Here is a 13,906-nt window from a genome sequence, read left to right on the forward strand (position 1 = left end):
GATAAAGTTACACTTTAAAATAGATTTTTATCTAACCAGGTGTCAGTGGCTCAGACCTGTAAACCTAGCTGTGCAGAAGGCTGGCATATAAGGATCATGGTTCAAAGCCAACTTAGTCAAGAAAGTCCCTGAGACTCTTATCTCCAATTAAGCACCAAAAACGAAAAAAACAACAAAAAAAAAACAAAAAACCCCCCAAAACCCATGTCTGCTGTCATGGGTTTTCCTTTAGCCTGGTCTACAGTGCAGCTAAGGGTTCTATGATTCAGTCACTCTCTCATTTGGGGTTTGACTTCCTCCTATTTGTGAGATGTGAGGAATTGACTAGACTTGCCCAAATGGTCCCAAGAAACTAGCTTAGCAGTGCAGTTGACAGATAACATCGCAGGACTTTCTGTGGCCAAATAGGTTTGTGAAACGCTGCGTTAAACAAAGTTAAACATCTGTCTTTACTGCAGAACTTTTTAAAACGCTTTCACTGTGCCAATATGTAGGAGAAAGGATATGGCAAGCTTCGTGCTGGCTTTTACTTGGCCTGAAAACACAGGTTTGGAGAATGAGGCTGAAAGACCCAGGTTCCGTGCAATACATTTTGGAGGACATGGGGTTGACTTATCACTAGACTTCCATCCACATTGTGGTAGGGACATTTAATACCTCGCATACATTTAACAACCACCCTTTCCAGTGCTCATTGCAGACATCAGTAATAGAGAATTCCTTGGAGCCCACTGGCTTCAGACTTAGTTCGACACTTTACAAGTGGTGCAGTGATAAGTATTAGCATCCAAACCAAAACACGTTTCCCATGCCTGTGTTAGTAGTCTGTGTTTAAATATTGTTCCTAAACTAGGTACTGGTTTCTATGCCTCTAATCCTAGCTACTCAGGAGGCTGAGATCTGAGGATTGCAAGTTAAAGCCAATTAGGCAGAAATATCTCTAAGTAACCAGGAAAAAGCCAGGAATGGAGGTGTGGCTCAACTAGTAGTGTACCAGCCTTGAGTGAAAAATCTAAGGGAGAGTGCAAGGCACTGAGTTCAAGCCCTAGAACCATACACACACACACACTTATTGCATAGGAGTCCATGTGAACTACTGAATTCTGCCCATTTCTCCTTCACTGTTAACTGTATGCATTTTCTGTTTGCTTTTTTAAAACAGGCTTCCATCTTGCCCCATCATATGAAAATATCATACTTATTCCCTCACTTGGTAAAATATTCAAGATGAACATACAATGGACTGTTCAATCCATGACATAACCATTAATAACTACAGGTTAAACAATGGCTGTTCAAGGGGAATCTGGACCAGTATTTGTCCTACTTCAAGCTTATTGTCAGAACAACATGAAAATGTCACTCAGGCCCAGAGACTACTTTAACTCTTTGCAAATGTGATCCATTCTGACAAGCAGACAAGATGATTTCACAGTATATGAGAACAAGAAAGGGTAGCCATCCCCTCCCTCTTTCCTTCAGTCACAAATTCTCTAGTTACACCTGTTCCTTAGAAAATAGATCCATCCCTGCCAATTCTCTATGCAAATGCTCAGATAAATCAGCATGACCCAACAAGTCATACTTCAAAGTTAACTGGGCTGTGAACATTTGTACTAAACGCTTCCACGCCCTTGAAGCATCGAGGGGAAGAATGGAGAATGAGAATGAGAAATCATAACCATAAAAGAGCTAGAGATTCTCGCATTTCGCTATTTTGTTGTCATAGCTACAGCAGGGATTAGCCATTGTTGTAATATTAGCTACTGTAATAACTTGGAGTACATTCTGAAGGGGATAACACAGAAGATGTTTTATTAGACTGTGATGCCAGTCACCCAGGCTCTTTGAACTTGTCCACTGAAATACAATGATTACCTCATTATTATGAAACACAAAGGGGCCAAAAGCCAAGCTAGGGAGAGTGCCATCAGTTCTTTTTGCCATCTTCAGCTTCTTCCTTCTCAGCCCACCTTCCCTTAACGTCCATGTGCAAAACGTTTCTTGTCAATCCCCACTTATTTGTTACCATAACTCTCAGTTTCTTGCCCTGTGGGTGCTGCCAGCTACTTATGATTAGGGACCCCTGAAGTGAAATAGAAGTCAAAATAGAAGCTTTTCTGCAAAAGCTGACACTGGAGCGTTGAGGAGGCCTCTTATCTCTACTTCTCTCCTGTAAATGAGCCTTTAGCTGGCAAGGCATGCATGAACCAGACCTAGTTCACATGCTTTGATTTGGTGGCTGGTTTGTCAGAGACTAGGGAAGAGCTAGGGACGGCTCTCACAGTCCCTGATCGGTTCTATCGTAATGCTGCCCCAATGTGGCTAATTTGGTTTTTTTCAGGAACCATGAAACAAGCCCCTAAAGAGAACATGGGTTCTCTGTAAACTTGTAGTCTCTGGTAGAGAAATGTGTTCCTTTTCTGTTTTTATCCCCCGTTCCCCCCTCTCTCCCCCCACATACACCTGCCTTCCCCAGCTAACTCCTTTCAAAGGCACCTTCTCTCCTGCATGCCTTCTCCCTGCTCTTCTGTGTTCCTTCTAGAAAGCCACATATGCGGGTCAGCTTTCCAAGAAGAGCTATAATAAACGAAGTGTCTGCTGAAGAGATAGTGCTTTGAATTCAATACAGAAAAACTGGGGGTGGAAGAAATGATTCTGTTAGCAAATAGCACTTACAGGCTTTCAGCAACTATTCTGGCTAAAATAGTGAATACCTTCATAGAAATGTGCAGTGACTATAACACACACACACATACACACACACACACACACACACACACACACACACACACACACACACACACCATGTACCTACCTGCTGAATGTAACATCTGACTTATTCTTTGAGTCCAGTTTTTGCCCATTCTCATCCACTATGCAACCACCTTTCTGATGCCACCCACTCCAGGCACTCTCCTTCTCCCACCATTTGGCTCAGATACATACTTTCAAATTTGTAGACACGCGAGCCATTTTCCAGGAAGGCTGCCTCTAATGCTCCTCCTTAAGCCAGGGTGTGCAGCTACTGCCTGAGCAGGGAGGGGCCTCAGGTACCTGAGCAGAGCAGGAAGTCAGGGCTAATTACACCTTGTTTTATTTGGCCATTTGAATAACGTATAAAATGGTAGGTTTCGTTTCAGTTGGCTGTCCAGAACAAATTATCTAACTGAAGCTGACATTCCATTCGCATAAATGAGATTATTTCTTAAGGGTGAAAACCAGTATCATGAACACAGACTGAAGTTTCTTTCTTTGCAAAATGCAGAGGTGTGGTGATTGCCTTTCTCTTTACAATTAGGGCACCCCAAAGGGATCGCACCCCATAGTAACCCTCCAGTTACTGGAATCTCACACAACTTCAGCTGGGCTTTCAGAGACACTGACAACCTTGGAGAAAGGCAAAAGCAAAAAAATAAGTACAATAATTGCTGCTTCCCAATGAACACTGCCAATTAAAGATCCCACCTGAGAAGAAAGGGTACTGAACTCAAAAGTTCTTTCGTGGATCAGGACTTGAGAGTACATAAGTATCTGGACATCTAGATAATAGGCTCTCTACTACATTACATTGCCCATTGGAGTTCCACATAGATTATGAGAAAATTTTTCCTTACTACCTTATCATTCTGGTAATTTTATGTGTTGAGGAGATTAAAAAGTATGTGTCAGACAAAAAGTGGAGGGGCCTATGCTATGTGTAAATGCTGCTTCACATACATTTTTTTTCAATTCCTTTGGGCATGAAAATAAACATAAAACTCCCTATGAGTGGCCCATAGATGCTTTAAGTTGTTTGAAATGTAAGAGTGGCTCCGTCTATAACTCCATCTCCTCAGGAAGTAGTAATTAGGAGGATTGTAGTTCGAGGCCAGCTCAAGCAAAGAATTGATGAGAACCCATCTCAGTCAATCAGCCAGACATGGTGGCGCGCACACACACACACACACACACACACACACACACACATCCCGCACTATTTTCCAGCGTGTAAGTGTGTAAAGTTTTCATTAAAAATAACAGTATACAAATCTGAATTCATTTATTACAGTATTTCCCTGAAAAAAAGAGCCTTCCAAATTTATTCACGTATTCATTAGTAACTTGCTTTGTACTAAAGCTCTCAGTTTGAGTGCTAAAGCTCATAGTTTAGCTTTATTTCATTGACCTAGAACCTCTAACTTTAAAAATGGCTTGAGTTGGAAAAATACATGCTACCTTCAAAACCAATAGGTGTAATTTACTGTTCCAAAAGCTCATTTGAGAGCACTAAAGAATTTTTTTTCATATTTTTCATAATAAACTAGGGCAGAGTTCTTATGAAATTTATTTTGGTTATGTATGTTGGCATTTCTTGAATATTCTGCTCTTCCCTTTAATTTTTTGTCATCTAATTTTTTTGTCATCTAATATTTTGGGACTACTTCAACATTTTTCTTGGAGCAGAAGTTTTTGTTTATCATTCACAGAGTATAGAACAATGTTGTTTCCTGCCTGGCACCCAGTGGAAATGTTTGTGGGCTAGGAGAAGGAATGTCTTTAACATGAAGAACTCACTGTGTGCTCAAACTGTCTACAAGGCTGCTTTTGAACTCTGTCCCATCAAACCCCAGTGTCCAGAGAAGGGGTGGATACCACATCTGCCTCCACTCTACTCCTTCCTCTGATTGGAGAAGTTGAGAAATACTAAAGGAGAAACAGCCTATACCTGGCTATGTACGACCAGCCCCTACCTTAGACTGTCCATGTTTACTTAGCAGTAATTTTTGAATGAGGCAACATTGGTACTTTTGTTCAAGCATAATATGCTGCTATTCTTTATATTGATTTTCCATTTTTTAAAATTCACCCTCATGTCACAGAGGGAGAGGAAAGAATGTTTCCCTTTCTTCCACCCTTCCCTACCTCCCACAATGCATCACTAGCATTTCTACCAGGAACCCAGAGCCTTAATAGCTGTCAGATTCTAGTGGGATTAGTGATTTCTCTGGCCCATGACTAAAGAGTTAACATCGGGCATTACAAAGAAAATGTTAAATCTGTTGCCAGGTCATTTACTGCAACGTTAAAAGCTATAGAAATGAGTTTTCCTAACACTCTGGAGCCTAATATTATAATTGTAATTGGTATACTGTGGAGATGAAGCTGTCTTCTCACACTGCTTTTGAAGTGATTTATAGGTCCCTGCACGATAATTTTTCAGCAGTTCTTATAACCAGAGTTTATAGATTTATTCCCAACTTCAAGAAACACTGACTTCATCTTTGAGCTCTTTGCCTATTTGCATCAGTCTTGGAATTGCAATTAGCTAAGTGAAATCCTGATTCTCTGAAGGCATTTCCTTTGCCTATTATGGGTAAGATCTGATTGTTCAAATTTGGGATTTCATCATTCAATCTTTACAAAGACGTTTGTAAGTACACTCATTCCCATAAAGGAGGCAATAAAGAGGTATCTTGGACTTTGTAATATTACAACACAGATATGGTACATACACAAATACTGGTACAACTCTCAGTGGAATGGTGGCAAAGGATGGGACCTATTAGAACTTCCCAAAGGGAAAGGAACCTATGTAATTTACAAAGTCATATTCATAGATTGAAATTTTTACCAGTATGAGTTGATTTAAGCTCCTAGGATGAAAATTTGGTCAACATTTATGTTGTTGACCCACTTGTTTCATTTCTAAGAAGCTGGACTTGCTTAGAAAAGCAAGTACACATTTCACACACAGTGAGACCAAAGGCGATATACTTAGGAGAGGAACACAAAGTCATAATGCCTGTGTGTTTCTGATCACATAAAAATATTATTTATCAAAATCAACTCCATTTCTTTATGTCTTTTTGGTTTATTTATCTGTCTTGGGGAAGGGACATAGAAATGGTGGGACAAAGGGTGAATAAATACAGCAGGGATACTCACTAGACACTATGCTGAAAATTAACTGTACAACTTGTGGGTGGTGATGGAAGGGAAAACTGTGTGGAAGCAAGGGAAGGGATGACATTGTCTAAAAAGACATATTCTTTACCTGGCTTACATAACTATAACCCCTCTGCATGTCACCTTTATATTAACCGTAAAAAATTAAAAAAGAAAAACAACTGCACAAAGAATTGAAAGAGGCGATGATAATTTTACCATTTAAAAAAGTCAAAGGAAAATATTAAAATTGCCCTCAATGTCCATCAAAGAACAAATAGTAGTTCATTATGGTACGCCTATACAAAGAAATAATACACAGGTTAAAAGAAATGAAGCCTTTAAAAGCGTAAGGAAAACCAACATCAGCAAAAAGACCAGGCGCTTTCTGAAGGGTTGCACTGGAAACCTGGTACTTTATCTTAAGAGAAGGCAGTTGGGTAACAACAGAGAAGTTTTTCATTTTGGAGTTTTCTGTATGTATTTCTTTAAAATCATAAGCAAATCCAAATATTATTCTTGGGCGCTGTTCCTGAGCTCTTTTGCTACAGGCTAGTATTCTACCACTTTAAGCCACAACTCCATTTCCAGGATTTTTGAGTGGTTAATTGGAGATAAGAGTCTGGCTTCTAACCACCATCCTCAGATCTCAGCCTCCTGCTTAGCTAGGATTAATGTGAGCCACCAGTATCTAACTTTTCTATACGTTTTAAATAAGTTTAAAATGTCCCCAAAGGTAAACCTAAGGAGAAATACAAAATCAGAATATGCAAACTGCAGCATTTTCAAAAGTAAAAAAATACTTTTTAATGTACTATGTTATCTCTCATCTCCTTTGCTGTCCCTTGGGTATCTCATATTGTTACAGTATCTCACTTTGTTATCTGATATATTGAATTTATTTGTATTTGGTTATTTGAAATTTGATAGGGAAGGGGGGAAAACCAAGATGGGGGTGGGGTGGGGGGAGGGTAATGGGTACCAAGACATGTGAAAGGGTATCAATGTATGTGAATTAATGCACCTTCTATCTGGCAAATATCATGTAACCCTTTTATTAATTACAATAAAATATATAAAAATACCTTTTTAGGATAGTTATGTTCTATTAAAATGCCTTCTTCACCCATTTCAATATTCATTAACTGCCGTGGTCTCTTAAACTTTATTTGTATCTACCTCATAAGGTTGTTAAGAGGCTTAAAGAAGATAAAGAATATCTAACCTTTGGTTTGGGGTTTGATGTAGTTTGATCAATAATGTTAATTTGCAAGTGACTTTCGTACATAATCCAATGCACCAGACCATTGTGACACATGGAGATAGCATAGTGAGAAGGTGAGCCTCAAGCTTGGCGCTCACGCCTGTAATCTGAGCTACTCAAGAGGCTGAGGATCAAAGTTCAATGCCTGTCCAGGCGGAAATGTCTGTGAGATGCCACCTCCAGTTAACTAGCAAAAAACTGGGCTGGGGGTGTGGCTCAAGTGGTCGAGTTCCAGTCATAAACAAGCAAGCCAGTAAGCACTCAAGCCCTCAGTTGGAGCTTGTTATCAGTGAGAACAAACCAGAAGGCAAATCTCTGACTTGGGATATATATATATATATATATATATATATATACACACATATATGGTTTTTACACTATTTGAAAGGATGCCCATTAGACCTGGCTTACTGGTTATTGTGTTTGCAATATTTTCTTTGCCCTATGAAGCTTCCCTCAGCTGTGAAAGACATGACATGCTTTGTAAAAGCATGGTCACAACAAGAATGACACCAAATTTTATGGTATAGACATTCTAACATTCTACTTCCTTCCCCTCTTCCTTCTCCCACCCATCTCCTCCTGCAAACTATTTTCCTTCACAAAAGGAAAAGAGATGGTGTTCTAGAAATAAATTTACATTTACTCTGAGAAAAAGTATTACACTGAACCCAACTGAGGAAAACACATGGCAGTGTATTATTGCTCATACGTCATCAAACTGTCCCAAAACATAAGCTACTGATGCAAAGATATACTGAGAAAATTCACACCAGCCAGAGAAGATCTCAGCTCCCTTCAAATAGCAGGTGAAAAATATCGCGCCATATTATAAACATGGGTATGTAGAATGTGACATGGTGGGGCCAAATTTGGTTGTTTCCTTAATGACTAAGCAATAGCTTAGGAAAGTTCTTGGCTCTGCTTAGTCAGTATTCCAAGTATGGACATTTTATCCATGAAATGATTCTCATGGACATCAATAAAATTGGAGCTCCATGCCTGAAGCTATTGTAGCTGGAGTTTGAAGGTTTTTCCTGGGAGAAGACAAACTAATGAAATCCAAGTGGGAGGAGGAGAAGACAAAATGTCTTTTTATAGGCAGCTTTTACTCCAGTAGGATGGGTATAGAAGCATAAAGAAAACAATCACATCAAGCTGGGAGCTGGTGGCTCATGCCTGTAATTCTAGCTACTTAAGAGGCTGATATCTGAGGATCATTGTTCAAGGCCAGTCCAGGCAAAAAAGTCCATGAGACTCTTATCTCTAAGTTACCACTAGAAAAACTGAGAGTGAAGCTCTGGCTCAAATGGTAGCTAGCCTTGAGCACAAGAGCTCAGGAACAGCTCCCAGGCTCTGAGTTCAAGCCTGATGACTGACCACCACCACCACCACCACCAAAAATCACATCAATAAGTAAATTTCTGGAATGGCTGCAAAAGTAGAACACACACACACACACACACACACACACACACACACACACACACGTGTGACTCCATCTACAGTAGGCTGGCATTAGGTTGGATAGTTATAGAATATAGTGCAGTTGGTTCACTCTGCAACACAATTTTTTTTTACCGTCTTTGGAAGAATAAAGATACCAGCATATGAGAAGAATATTTATAAAGAAATACTGAACTCAGATTGGGGAAAAGGTCTCCCAGGCAGGAGATTCTCTAATGATGAGCAACACATCAGCTCTAACTCTGGAGTGATTACTACCTGGCTGGCTCTTCCCTTCCAGGCAGACAATATCTACACTTCCTTTCCTGAAATCATTCCCTCATTTTAATAGTCCCACAAGGACTGAAACAGCTTTCACTTATGACTTAATATAGAATTTGAGCCTGTCTCTACAGCAGGATGGCCCATTTTCTTCTTCCATTAGGCCACAGATTTCTAATTTTTCTCTCTAAGACAGCGGTTTCTAATGAATGGCGGAGCGATTTAAAGGTTGAACTGCCATTACATGATGTTAATACATAGCTATTGTCCAGAGCTCAACCTTCTTTGTCTGAACCTTTGGGTGGGCTCTGGTGAGCAGGAAAGTGTGGAGAAAGGAGCTCAGGGTTTTTTTTTTGTGTAAAACTACCTCCCGTTCTCCCTGGAGTACACTATTAGCTTTAGCTAAGAAATCTGCAGAGTGTGGGTCAAATCACCTTCAGGAGCTGTCTGCAAATCCAGAGACTGTCTTAGTGGACAGCTGAGCCAAAGGACCACCACAACAAAAAGGCCTTGTTTAAGCATATAGTAGGGGAAAATAAGGAATATCTTGAATTTTTAAAAACAAATGCTAAATATGTGGTAGTTTTTTTTAAATGCAGTGGTTCTCTGTAATAAGACTGTAAATAAATACTCCTGAGTGCTTGGTGCCTGTAACTCTTTGAGACAAGATGTGTCACTCACAGACTAATTGTTAGGATGTCCTTTGATCATTTCTCTGCCTACAAGTTTTGAAAGATCATTTTCTTTAACTATGTCACATGAGCAATGTCTCCTGATTTATTTTTCTTTTGATCAGTGGACTCTTAAATTCTGTCTCCCCCCTCCCCTACCTTCTGACACTAGCTATACAAGTTAAAAGAACAGGCTATGGTTTTATTATATATATATGCATATATATACATATATTAGCATTAAGTTTTATATGACATTAAAATAAATAGCTTAATTTTTGGTAGTTTTGAAGATTAGGAGTTAATTATGTGTATACCATTATATGAAAAAGTTATCAGCATTTAGGAAATTGTTTATGTGTGGTGAAGTGCTATATTCTTGAGTGATGAGACTTAAATATTATCCTTATCTTGCTATGCATTTCGGCTTTCTACAATCATGGCCTGATGCTGTGGACATTAATCTTATGCCACTGATATGGAGAGGAAGCTGGAGGCCTCAAGCTGTGATGGCGGCAGGCCAGGGTTTGATTCATTCTTGGATGCCTCATATACACCATTTCACAAGTGATACCTGGAGACCACTTTAAGTCTGTTTCATTTTAGTGTTAGGAATGGTTTTGGAAGGTGGAATGTTTTAGGGGTGGGTGGTAAAAGTTGTAAATAGGGGCTGATGGACTGATATCTTCACAATTGCAGAGCTGTGTGTTCTCCACATACTTGTCAAGGCTTGGCAATGGAAGCTTGGGGCTTGGCTCAGTCCACCGTTAGAATCGTGCTGTGGAAACAGATCACTGGTGGCCCCTAAGTGATGTGTGCTGGTACCTAAAGGAGTGCCATGAATATTGTACTGGGTGGGTTCTGCCTAGAATAGCTCTTCGCTGCTGCTTGACTCGAAGGAGATATGGGGAAAGTAGAAGTGTAGCATCAGAGAGGAACCAGGGATGCCCTAGGATCTGTGTGACTGTCTACCCTCCCTTGAATAGCAGCCAGGAGACCCGACTTTGCCACGAAGTGATGACGTTGGCTTCTTGCCCAGTTTCTTCTTAGAACAACAGCAAATAACATGCATGGCTCAGCATCCCTCTGAGGTCGTCTCCTACTTTTAATAATTCTTTGTATTTATTTAGAACCTCTCTCCTCTCCCACGAGCTAACTAAAAGAGTTTTCCATATGTTACTTCAATAATCCTCATTACAGCCCCGTGCCTGAGCTGGTGCTAATGGGGCCAAGGTCAGCACCGGGCCTCCTGCGAGTCCCCTCCTGAGTAGTCCCAAGTGCGCTGGGAAACTCTGCTTCCAGCCTCTGCACAGCTAACCAGATCCAATTGTTTTCAAAAGCTTTCAAGAGGCCACTAAGCTCACAGGCAACAACGCCGATAATAATAACATCTAACTTTTAATGAGTGCTCATTCGGTGCCAGGTATTTCCTAAGTGCTAATCATGCGTTAACTAACTCACCCCTTCCAAAATCTTTAGGAAAGATGTCTTTATTGTTAGATCCATTTTAAAGAAGAAGAAACCAAGTTTAAGGGAAGCTGAGGAACTCACCCCTAGTCACACAGGAAATGGTAGATCAGGACTCCATGGCGCCATTTAAAGAGAGTGAGTTCTTTGGATGGCAGTACCATGGCCCTTCCTGTAAGTGACATTGGGATTGGCCAACTCAGTTAACAAATCTCTTAGCATATTTTCACCAACTTAATGATTTGGAGGCTGAGGTAAAGCGAAGACGAGAACCACACTCTTTAAAAAGTGCCACCAGTAATGCAGAGCAGTGTGATGCTACTCTGTAGCTGTTCTCCGATTTCTCTATTACAGCAACACTGGCAGGTAGATACTCTTGCCCCATTTTTCATATCAGGATTCTGTGAGTCAAAAAGCTGCTGTTTTGTGAAAGATCTAGAATTTGGGAAATCTATCTACTTCCCCTGCAAATACTACTTTCATGAAACTCCAGGTGACACTGCACTTTAGTTAAAGGAAATCATCTCAAGGTAGAAAAAGGAATAGGTCACACAGATGAGGAGATATGTTAAGAGCAACAGCATCCTGGACTAGAACTATGCCGAGTCCTCTTTCCTACGTCAGCCACATAGCTTTTTGGCTGTGTTCACCTGCCTTTGTTAAATAGAACCACAGAGGTCATGCCAAGCGGTGTGAGAGAAAACAGGGTTGTCAGTAAAACAGAAATATTGGAACTTTCTTTATGTAACAGGTAGATTCAGTGACATAACTCCACCTTGAATGAGGACAAAGCCAATACTCAAAGAGGATGTGAAGGATATCCACATCCAAAGAGTTCTTCCCTGCCATTTGCCTCTGCAGAGGCCCCACGTGATTTAGAAAGAGCAACAGTAGGTAGGACACACATAGATTTGTCATTCATTCCTGTATGCAGTTGGGTACATTAAAGTCTCATAGCCTCCCTCCAGTTTCCTAATCAGAAAATAGGGATACTCGCTACTCTTGTTGTGGGATCACTTGATCAAAGAAGAAAATAAGTGGAAAGGATCTCCAGATCACAGCTCAGTAAATGCTAACCATTCTTATGAAAGGAGAAATCTTGGTGAGAAATTGAAGTGGAGAACTGTGCTTAGATTTCTTGCTTGTCTTCCCCCAACCCCAGCATCGACATGGGAGTTCAAGGGTAGTGCCAATCTGCTAGTTCTGATGTGCTTAACCAGCATGGCTTTCCTGACGCTGTTCATTAGTGTGGGGGAATTTGGCTTTTTCAGTGGATAAAGTTTCAAAATGTGTTGTCAGGACGTGTCTGGTGCCTTGATTAATGGCTCGATACATATTCGCATTGGTAGTAATGACTAGCACATGTGTATTGGAAGTCATACGCAGTATATTGTGCACTTCACAGTAGGATAAACAGCAGCAAGATCTTAACCACAGGCAGGCTGGCAGGCTGGCTGGAGTAATTCTTTACACCAAGACCAGTTTCGGGATTGCAAGGTCCCACAGGTTAAATACCAAAACCAAAAGAAACAACCCCTCCAAATTGTTTCCTATTTAGTATCCTCAGCTCAGCCAACACAATGGAGATATGAATTCTGTACACAGCAATACTTCCACTGTGGTTAACAAACTGGACTCATTTTCCTTTTTAGCTGAACTTGACCTAATTAAGGATAGGATATAGAATTCTGTCATAATGCCCTGAGACCTTCAATAAATGACGCAACCTTAGTATTATTCCATAGCCTGCCAAGTTACAACATAACAGGTAATTGTTTCTTTCAACAAAACTGAGGTTTTGTGCACTGGCAGCACTTTAAGGCTCTGAGCCTGGTTTCTAAGAAAGCTCTTTCTCTCCAGCTCCGAAGTTTTTGCTGTCTTCTCAGTGAGATCTCACATCTGCTAAAGACAAGGCAAAGTGTACATCTGACAATCCCTCCGGAGATTTCTATTTGGAAATCTCCTTCCAGGGTGTCACAAGACAGCAGAGGCCAACATGATAGGCAAACATAGTTTCTTCAGTGTTATTTGCTATCAAAAATCCATTCTTTTTCTTCCCAATCCCTGATCAGGGTCTGGGTGTTTCTGAGGCATAGCAGAAAGCATCAAGCCTAATGTGAAGAAGATGTCTGCACCTGAAAAGGGGAATGGAAAAGAGGTTGAGAATGGAAGAATGTAAAATGCCAACCACTCTCCTGATCTGTTTTGAACCCCAAAACTTTTCCTTCGAGACTATTTATCCTTCCATGCAAAACAGAATAAAAGATGAGAAAAAAAACAGAATAAAACAGGATAAAAATAAAAGAACCTAGCCAGATTGCTTTGCAGATTTAGTTGAGCCTGAAAGGTCCAAGGGTCTTTTTTTAAAAATATTTTTATTGTAATTAATAAAAGGGTTACATGATATTTGCCAGATAGAAGGTGCATTAATTCACAAACATTGATACCCTTTCACATGTCTTGGTCCCCATTACTCTCCCCCCATCTTGGTTTTCCCCCCTTCCCTATCCAATTTCAAATAACCAAATACAAATATATCCAATATATCAGATAACAAAGTGAGATACTGTAACAATATGAGATAACCAAGGGACAGCAAAGGAGATGAGAGATAACATAGTACATTAAGGACAACAATCATTCATTATATGGCTTTTGTTTCAATATCCTGGAGGTCCTTTCAATTAGCTTCATACTATATGGCCTTATGTATCAAGGTTTTGCTCTGTTGCAGATCTCTGCTAGTAGAGCACAAGGTTTCTACTGATTATGACAAATGAGGGAAACCATTGAGCCTAAGTTCCTTTGAGTCTGGCTTACTTTACTTAATATGATTTTTTTCTAAGTC

The 13,906-nt window shown here is 40.2% G+C and overlaps 1 protein-coding gene across 3 annotated transcripts in view; it reads right to left on the minus strand.

Moving 5' to 3' along the window:
* Palld (palladin, cytoskeletal associated protein) overlaps positions 1-13,906 on the minus strand; it is a 316,862-nt gene that overhangs the window by 204,142 nt on the left and 98,814 nt on the right. The gene's annotated exons all lie outside the window — the stretch shown is intronic.

The sequence above is a fragment of the Megascapheus bottae genome, chromosome 20, assembly GCF_031878675.1.
Source record: "Megascapheus bottae isolate mThoBot1 chromosome 20, mThoBot2.hap1, whole genome shotgun sequence".
NCBI classification, from domain to species: domain Eukaryota; kingdom Metazoa; phylum Chordata; class Mammalia; order Rodentia; family Geomyidae; genus Megascapheus; species Megascapheus bottae.